This window comes from Fringilla coelebs (assembly GCF_963513975.1).
Source record: "Fringilla coelebs genome assembly, chromosome: 3".
In the NCBI taxonomy this organism is placed as follows: Eukaryota; Metazoa; Chordata; class Aves; order Passeriformes; family Fringillidae; genus Fringilla; species Fringilla coelebs.
Window position 1 is genome coordinate 5,350,939 of NC_140030.1, and position 9,257 is coordinate 5,360,195.

Below are 9,257 nucleotides of genomic sequence, written 5' to 3' on the forward strand. Positions count from 1 at the left end.
AAAACCTACCTGAAATAGTCTTATGTTGCTATACTTTGGCTCTTTTATCACCCAATTCTTCTTCTGAGTCTTTTTTTCATGCTTGCCTTTCAATATCTCTTTGCAGCATTCCAGCTACATATTTGAATATTGCAAAAGCTGTGAGTAAAACATTAGAACAAGAGAGCACGAGATAAAAATTCCCATTTGTGGATACAAACCTCCTTAAATTGCCATTATATATTTTGATGATTTCTTAGCCTGTGGGTGCTATCACTATAATTTGCAGTGTATAAGTTTTAATAAGTCAATTATAAATGTAATGTATGCTGAAAATATCACCACGGTAGCAGCTTAATAAACAGAGCCCTTTTTTAATCTTATCCTCAAAACAGAGTTAATGTACCGCTCTTCTAATTTATAATCAAAATGCAAAACAAAATTCAGCTTAACAGTTATAGAGTAGCTGAGGTGCTTCATATCATTAAATTGAAATACCTGAAGGCAAACCTGTTCTCTGACTGTAAAAGACACCAACCAGCTACACGTGTATATGTGGATAATTCACATATTTGTGTCTGCATATGCATGTACCTGCATTTACTTCTACCTACATTTTCAGATAGTTAGGAAACAGATATACACATATTCCTCTGGAGTATATGATTTCTCAGCAAGGCACAAAGTTTATAGCAGAATGAATTTGTCATATCCATGGCTCCAGCGCAAAAAGGGCATTTTGCAGAATATATGAAATCTGGTTCTTAATAAGGTACAACAAAACCCCAAGGAAACTCACTCACAGAGTCTCAGCCTTACATGAACATTATTATTATTTTTCTAATTCCCACAGCAGTCGAACCTATGTTCCTACAGGGTATTACAGTCATAACCTGTCTTCCTGAAGTGCCTGAATTCTTTACACAGCCAACACTTCTGCCTTGGGAAAGGCCAGGTGTGTCCCTGACAGCCAGGTAAATGGAATAATCCCCTGATAGAAAACCTGAATCCTTGTTGATATCTTTCATTTTGGAAAGTTAGTCATCCAAAATGAGATGTCTACTCTGTGTTATTCACTTAAGCTCCTTCTCCTCTGTGTGAGAAAGATTAATATTTCCAAAAGATTAATATTTCCATCTCTTCTGAGAAACCTGAAAGCTGAAGTTGCCTGGAGTGCTGATTTCTCTCTGCTAATTACACAGGAATCTTTGGTGATTAATGTAAACTTCATGCTTAAAACCGAGGTTGTTTCATTCCTTTCATTCCTCCATCCACAATGTTAGAGGATGATCTGCCACATAGCAAGCTCAGGATATTGTATGAGTAACCCTTTGTGTTAAATATGTGTCAGCTTATAGGAAATCAGACCTTCTGTTGTTCTTTTAGCACACAAGGTACTTGAAAAAAATTTATTTCCATTGATGTCTTCTGAAAATAACAAAATTACATGAAGGCATAATTCACATAGGATTGCTCAACCCCCTGCAATGACTTCTTAGTTATTATTTATAACACAAGCACATGGGTATAAACAGTATTTACTGAGAGGCAGCAGAATGAACTTGAGACAGAAGTTAAACCCAAAAGATGCATCACTCATTCTCCACAGAAAAGTCTTTTGTCCCATTGCTTTGAGTGCTTATCCCATTCCCATTGCCATGATTAAGCAGTGTCCACTTTGAGTCCAGTAACATGACATACTTTTCAAATTTAATTGCATTTAAAGAATTGTGTGGGAAAACTTTAATTTGACTGAATGTATGAAATTACCATTTGTTGTAAGATGGAGGCAAATGAGAGGGATGCCACTGATTCAGGTGGTGACACGGATAAGCTCTCCAAAAACATCTGGAAAACCTTGGTTGATTCCAGTTTCAACTTATACCAGAGCAAGGGCTATACCAGAAAGAAAAAAAGCAACAAAACAGTTCCAGATACCACCCCTGATTTGGTCTTTCCTCCTCTCAGACTGACATCTCCAAAGCCCTAAAGGTAGGGTTCAGAGAATGGTTTGATTTGAAAATTACCTTAAAGATCACATAGTTCCAACTCCCTGATATGGAAGGGATCAAGTGATCTCATATTAGACATTCATATGATACTTGTCTGCTTCTAAGCAGATTATTTTTTTAGGAAGTCTTTCCCTTATAAAGGGAAAAGGAGTACTTTTAAGACAGAATTCATGTGATGTATTACAAATGTCTAAGATAAGATGAATAGGAAACTGAAAAAGCCAATTTCTCTCTTTTACAGGACAGATAGCCTAGAAAACCCTGAAGACATCAATGCCCATACTCAATCCCTCTTCAGGGTGTAACCTGCCATGTTCTCAGAATGCTTTTCTGTGTAATTTGCCTTGTTCAGTACACTCAGGCACCTGTGCTCCCCTTTTTAGCTGCATCTGTGATGCAGAGGGACAAAGGCATAGCAAAGCATGCTAGCTTTCCCTGGGATTCAGTAGGAAGCCAGAGAGCCCATCCTCTACCTTTGTGTTCCAGGATATTTCTAAATTTCTAGCTCATGGACTACATCTCCTTTTTGTTTGGAAAGTGTTTGGAAGATGAAGAAGATTTGGATGGGTGGGTAATTTTCCTTGTGTGCAACAACAAATAAGGAAGTTGTTGGGATTGCAGGGTCAGAGGGAATGTCCTGACTCAGAGGGCTGGCCATGAACATGACCAGCACCATCTTCTTTCCATCAGTTTCCAGCGCCTGAGGGAGAAACAGGACATTGGGAAGACTTTTACTCCTTTATTTTATCAACGTAGTAGTAACACCCCTGTACCACAGGGAGTGGCTGAGCAATTTCGCATCCAGTGTGACTAAAAAGCATGATACTTCATGAAAAAGAGACACATTTTATGACCTTTTCTCAGTTATGGCTGGTGTTACATGAGGAAGATGCACTTAGATGTGTGTTGATAGCCCCTGGAAGTCTTCTGTGCATAGAGATAAATTGAATTGACAAAAACAAGCAATAGTTTTGAACTGAGATTGGACTTAGGAATTGTAATGGCACAAGAGAAGGAAATTTCTAAAAATTATTCTTCTATAGCTTCTGAAAAGATATTTTGATTTTTTGGCAAAGTTTTCTTTTTAACTGCCTTTTTTCCACCTGTACTTGTTGAATCTGAACTTTGATGGGTCATATGAACAAAATACATTTCGAATGCTGTCTACACAGACCATCTAAAATCTGGTAGTCTACTACAGTCACTGATGTCCTGTGCTGAGCAGCAAAATCTTTTGCAGGAAGGCTGAAGAGAAAACCCCAAACAGCTCAAATCAAAAAGCATTTGCTCTGACAGATGAAAGAAATAAAATAGAGAAGTAAAGGACATCCCAAATTGCAAAATTCAAAACGCATAAAAAAGTGGTGTTGGGTTCAGCTGGGGTAAAACGCCATCACTGTTCCCAATTCCCAGTTCAAAAGCCTTGCACATAACCCAGGACATTCCAAACATTGTCATCAAACAGGCTCATTCAATGTGTTCTGGTGAGAAGTTTTTCTTTCAAATGGATGAAATTCCTGTGAGAGCCAAGGAAATCTATCAGGGAGCTTTATCTATTGTCCAGACTAGAGGCAAAGAGTGGGCTCACTCACGGGAGGGTTAAACATAGGGGTCTCTTGGGGGTTTCTATGTCTTGTCTCTTCACTCCTGCAAGTCAAAGAGCTTGAATTGCTCAGACTTTTCCTCTCATCCATGTCCTCAGCAGAGGCAGCAAGCCCAGCTCCGGAGTCCTCAGTCTAGATGAGGATATTATCCTCAGCTTTAGGAAACCTTTCTGTTTTCCTCCTGCAGAGATAACTTTACCCCACCTCAGCGATAATTCCAGCCTTCCAACCAAAAAAATAACCTAGTAAGGAATAGGCAAGGACATGTTTGCCAAGACTCACAGATCATTACTTTTCCTGTCCACTCCTCTCCTCCTCTCAGCTTACCTTAAGCTTACATGGAAATCTGGAGAACTTAATGAGAGATATCAGAGATAATCTTTCCCGACACTTGCAAAGCGTGCCTTGCCTTCCAGACAGGATTTCCTCAGTCTGCTCAGTTCTAGATAGGAAACCATCCTTCGCTCTGCCAGTACCACTCAGGCACAACAAGGGAGAAAGGGGCATTACACAGAACATTTTCTACTGCTGTGCCGTATCTCATTTACTCTTGCTACTGAAATACACAGCCTCTAATTAGCTCGTCCAGCTCCGCTCTTTCTTTTTTTAATCTGAGATGGAAAAAGGAAAAAAAAAAAAAAAGTCATTTATTACCGACTAACATTCATTAAAACTTGTAACTAGTTTGTTTGTTGAAACCAGACGGCATTTCCTCTCCTTTCCAACCTGCCACTGTGTGGTATATTCACATATAAGGCATCAATAATTATACAATGCATTACAAATGAGCTTTTAAAGCCAGGATGCAAATTAGGAATGTAAATGTGGCTCCTAAATTGGCTATGTTAATATGAAATATGATTCTTTCTAATAGAGTGGGAGTAAGCCCCAGTGGTATTGATCTTTTCCCTTTTCTGCTTGAAACCCCCCAGTTAAGCAGCAGTGTCTTTTCACCTCCCCTCGCTGAGACTCATCTGGTCAAGTCGAACTCTTTCCTCTTATTTGCCTGTGCTGAGCCATGAGCACTAAATGAAGCGAGTAATTTGGTGCATTGTTGGGGGGGACGGGAGGAGGGGGACTGGGGAAGGGGGGCAGCTGACAGTGAATGGTGTCAGCTGCAGAGGCAGCAGAAAAAGCCGACATCTTAATAAAACAGCCTCGGGCAAAATCCCATTAAAGCCTTCAGAAGCTTGTTTCCCTGCAGTTGAGCAGGTAGGCGTCGTGCACTGCGTGGCAGCCCTGAGTGCTCTCTGGGAGCCCAGTTCAAAAAAAAAAAAAAAAAAAAATAGGGGGAAAAAAAATTGAGTGCTTTTTTTCACCCCCCCGTCCCTTTTCACCCCCCCGATCTAAATCATCCACCAGCCTCTGCTCCTCAGAGTCATTTGCAAGGCAGAGAGAGAGGGAGGGAGGGCGAGGGAGCGCGGAGCGTGTGCGCCTTGATGTGCGGGGACCGAGTGCCGGAGCAGCGGCAGGAGCTGCTGGCGAGCGCCGCTCGCCCATTAGCGCTCCAGCGCAGACCTCGGGCTGACCTTTGGAGAGCAGAGGGAACGGGGGGACACGGGCGGAATGACAATGAGGACACGCTGGGGCACCGCGCCCTGCTCGCCACAGCCGCCGAGCTGAGGATGGATGGATGGATGGATGGATGGATGGATGGATGGATGGATGGATGGATGGATGGATGGATGGTGACACCTCTGGCCCGGCGGCATGGGATGGGGCCGGGGGAAGGCTGAGAACAATGGGAGAGGATAAAACTCTCCCCCAAATCCCTAGCATTGATTCCAGATAGATATATGTGAGGAGGAATTGATGCCTTAGGATTTTAGCTTTTCTATTTTTCATATATCTGTAATCCTGCAATTCTTTAGTGTATAGCTCTAAACTCCATGTAGAGTGTTAGCTGATGTCCCTTCACATTTTGGTCAGACAAAACTGTTCCTCTCTAGGCCTGGGAATCAAGGACACCTCACTGCCTCAGGCCTTGAGAAATGTAAACAAAAGTGGGTTGGGGTGCAGCAAACTTGGGTAAATGACCTCGTTACCTGAAGCTGTAACTGGAAGATTAATATGTGAATGGACCAAATTTATAAAAGTATGAGAACCCGTGACCCATCATCCATTTTTTGGGTATAGCCCCTGGGGGTGGGGGGAAGCTTCATCTGCCCTAAATGTACCTGAGAGCCCTTCAATAAACATAACCACTTTTTATTATCTTAATTTTGTCTAGCTGGTGTTTTTAGGTAATCCCAAAAGGCATCAAAATCACCTTGTGCATGTTTTGCTTGAAAGAGCAGTGGATGGACATAATTCAGATACCACAATGCCAGGGACTGGACAAGCAAACAGAGCCAGGGAGATCACCAATGTCCTTCAGCAATCATGGCTTCAATAAGCAAAAAGACCCAGACACAATTAAAATGCACAATTAAAAATTTTTTTCAACCCTTTTTCAGCCTGAAGGCACCTCCTCAGTGCCACACACATCCTTTGCTTGATGATGCTTCTTCCTCATAGATGAACTCTGGGTGTATGGACTTCTGGAGCATTTCTAGACACTATTTATACACAAGTTTAAATTGCAGAGGTCTGGTGGATATTGACAGTTCAATGCACAGGGAGGAACAATTCTGCCTGACTCACACCATCACACAGCTGATCTGACTCTAATAAAGCATGGCAGCCTCCTAAACAGATAGAGGATGCACTTTGTACATTTGAAAGACCAGTCAGGTCTCTTAAGAGAATAGAGTCTGCTTTGGCTCAAGATCACTGTACCTCTGCATTGTATATTTAATGTTTGATGGGTGTCTGGCTAGGAAAAAATTGTGGCTTTCTTAAGTTAAATCAATTTTATCTGTTCTGTCAAAACCATTTGGGCCTGTGAATGACCCCGTGCTGAAAGAATTTCCTTAATCATCTGGAACTTGGTGCAGCAGCTTTTGTTCAGCTATCAATCATTTCTACTGAGGGCAAGGAAACAAGAAGTCAGCTTGGCTCTTATTTTAGTCAAAAATTACAGTTTAATCTGCACACATTCTGACTTCATTTCCCTCTCTGTAAATCACCAAGAGTAAGAGCCAAGCTTTTGCTTTTCCCAGCCTCTGCCATAGGTTGTAATATTCGGGAAAGTACCAGAAAGAACAATAAGATTTCTGACAAGTGGACTCATTCCATTATGGCTAAATTACTTTGGTTTAGCCAGAATCATAAGACCAAGCTGAGCCATCAGCTGGGTACATTTCTTCAGCAGGAGCTTCTCTACATTTCAGATTTTCCCTGGAGCTCAGCTAGAAAAATCTCAAATCATTCATGTACTCTGAATTCCTACTTCTTTTCCCCCCTCTCTTCTTTACCATCTTTATTCACTCTTTATCAATTTCTCATTTTCCCTATTTCCTTGCCTTCCTCGCTTTTTATTTTAAAATCTGTCTTTCTACTCTGGAAAGTCCCAAAGCATTTTCCAGCCTGCAGTTTTAAAGTTTGATTCCCCCATGAGTGCACATCCACTGGCAGAAGTTGAACGAATGGGATTATTCCCTCACCTCTGAAATGCAGCCACTTCTGAGGTAGAGCACTGCAGCCACTCTGTCTTCAACATGTGCCTGGGTCTCTGGAGAGGGAATGAAGGATAACCTTTTCACCTGAAAGTACCTTTTTCAGGTAAGCTGAATATAACTTGGAATCAAGCCAGAACACCACAGTTAACAACTCACTCTGAGCATAGCCTGAGATTATGACCAGAAATGTCAGAATATTCCTTTGATGTCTTTCTAATGGACCTGTAAGTGGAAACTGCAAACGTTTCATCTTCCTTTTATACGTGTCTGTATTTATTGCAACTCTGTGTGTCTGTGCCTGTGTGTGCACACTCCAAGATTTTGGAAGCAGAGCCCTCTGGAAAGACAGATTCAAACAACCAGCAGGGAATGCTTTCACAATGGCAATGTTTTTAGTTCATTCATGTTCCAGTGGATCTCATCATATTTGCAATCCTTTATAATACCTCTGTGGAAAATCAAACAAAACTGTGTGGTACAGTCCCAGGAAGGGCTTCCTTCTGGAGTGAGATATTGTTATTTTGATGGTGTGACAGTAAACACACTGTGCCTCCATCACCTCCTTTAGGCTCATTTGCTGGTCATGGATTGTTTCTACAATTCAATCTTGCTAAAAAGTCATTTAAATATCAATAAAACTGTCCTCGAAGTCTGTTAATGCTTTCTCTTTTGTACACACCCAATTCCTTTGCCCTTGTACAAGCTCTCTGGGTCCTTACCTTTAGCTACATTTATGTCTCCAGAAGTTCAGCTTCAGAGAGAATTTTTCTGCCTCCTACCTGAAGCTTCACCATGGCCAAGACAATGAGAGGAAGTCCTTTAAGTTTACAGAAGAGACCATGAAAGGGTCAAGAATGAAGTAAGCTCAGGGAAGATGCCACTTTAGATCTCAAGACTGGATGCCTCTCTTGGATGCCACTTCCATGCCTTGTACTGTCTTGCTGAATCATGTGATCAAGTCACCATCTCAAGCATTACAGTGGTGAAAAAAAGACAATCTTTGAGGTTATACAAGTTTTTTCTGCAATTTTATGGTGAGGTGTTTTTGCTAAACCAAAGCAGAACATCTCCAGATCCGAATTGCTGAAATTCATGTAAAGTTTGCCACAGACAACCATTAGAGAGAGTAAAGTCTTTTTTTGGGAGCAGCAGTTGCCTTCAAATGGAAAACATCAGCAGCAAGGTTTTGACACTTCATTTATTTATTTTTTCTGTGTGAGTCAGAACATTGAGATTATGGATTTTTGACCCAGCTGCAAGAATCAGGAAAATCCTAGCATCGTTTTCCAGGCTTTGTGTTTTTTTAAAAGAGAAGTAAATCTGTCTTTTGTATGACCATTGGATTGACTTTTATATGAAACTCATTGTTGTCTGGTTCATTTGATCTCCAAAGGGTGAAGGAAAATGCAGTTAATTGGTTTAAAACTCCTGTAAATAAGGAACCCTAACCGTGGCTGAGGTGTAAAAAGGACAAGAAAAATTTGTTGCTTTTCCCCTTTCATCAGTGTAGTAGCATCTTTGCTACTGACAAAAGACACAAATCAGCAAAAGGAAACCTGGCATCAACAGACGAAACAATACTGGGTGAGTCAGAGCCTTGATTTTCCTTGGATCTGTCAAACACGCCCTTGTGTGTCTGGGTGCACATGAATAAATACATATGTATGCAAAAATATGTAATGGCCTGTCTGTTATGTGTTTGTATACATTTGAATCAGGTGTAAACACCAAAGCAGCGACGGTGCATTTGCACATTCAGGTACACTTATTTCTTGAAAAGCCACCAAAACCCCTCCTCCCTTTCTATGTTCATGCTTCCACACTTCTGTGTACAGGAGCACACTCCTTTCCTCCTGTTTACCCTTGTCAGAGAACTTAAAAAAAATATGGAATTTGGTATTCCATCCTGGTGGAGAACTTAAATCTACAGTGCTGTTCTTTTTCCTGCCTTTTTTTTTTTAAATAAGTGTAATCAACAAAGAGAAACTGTTCCAATTTTCTTCAGCTGCTTGTGTTACCTCCTGTGATGAATTCTTCAAAGTGTCCATAAGGAGGTGTCTCTCAAGTGTGTAGTCCCTCACTCAGTTACCACCAGGGTTCTG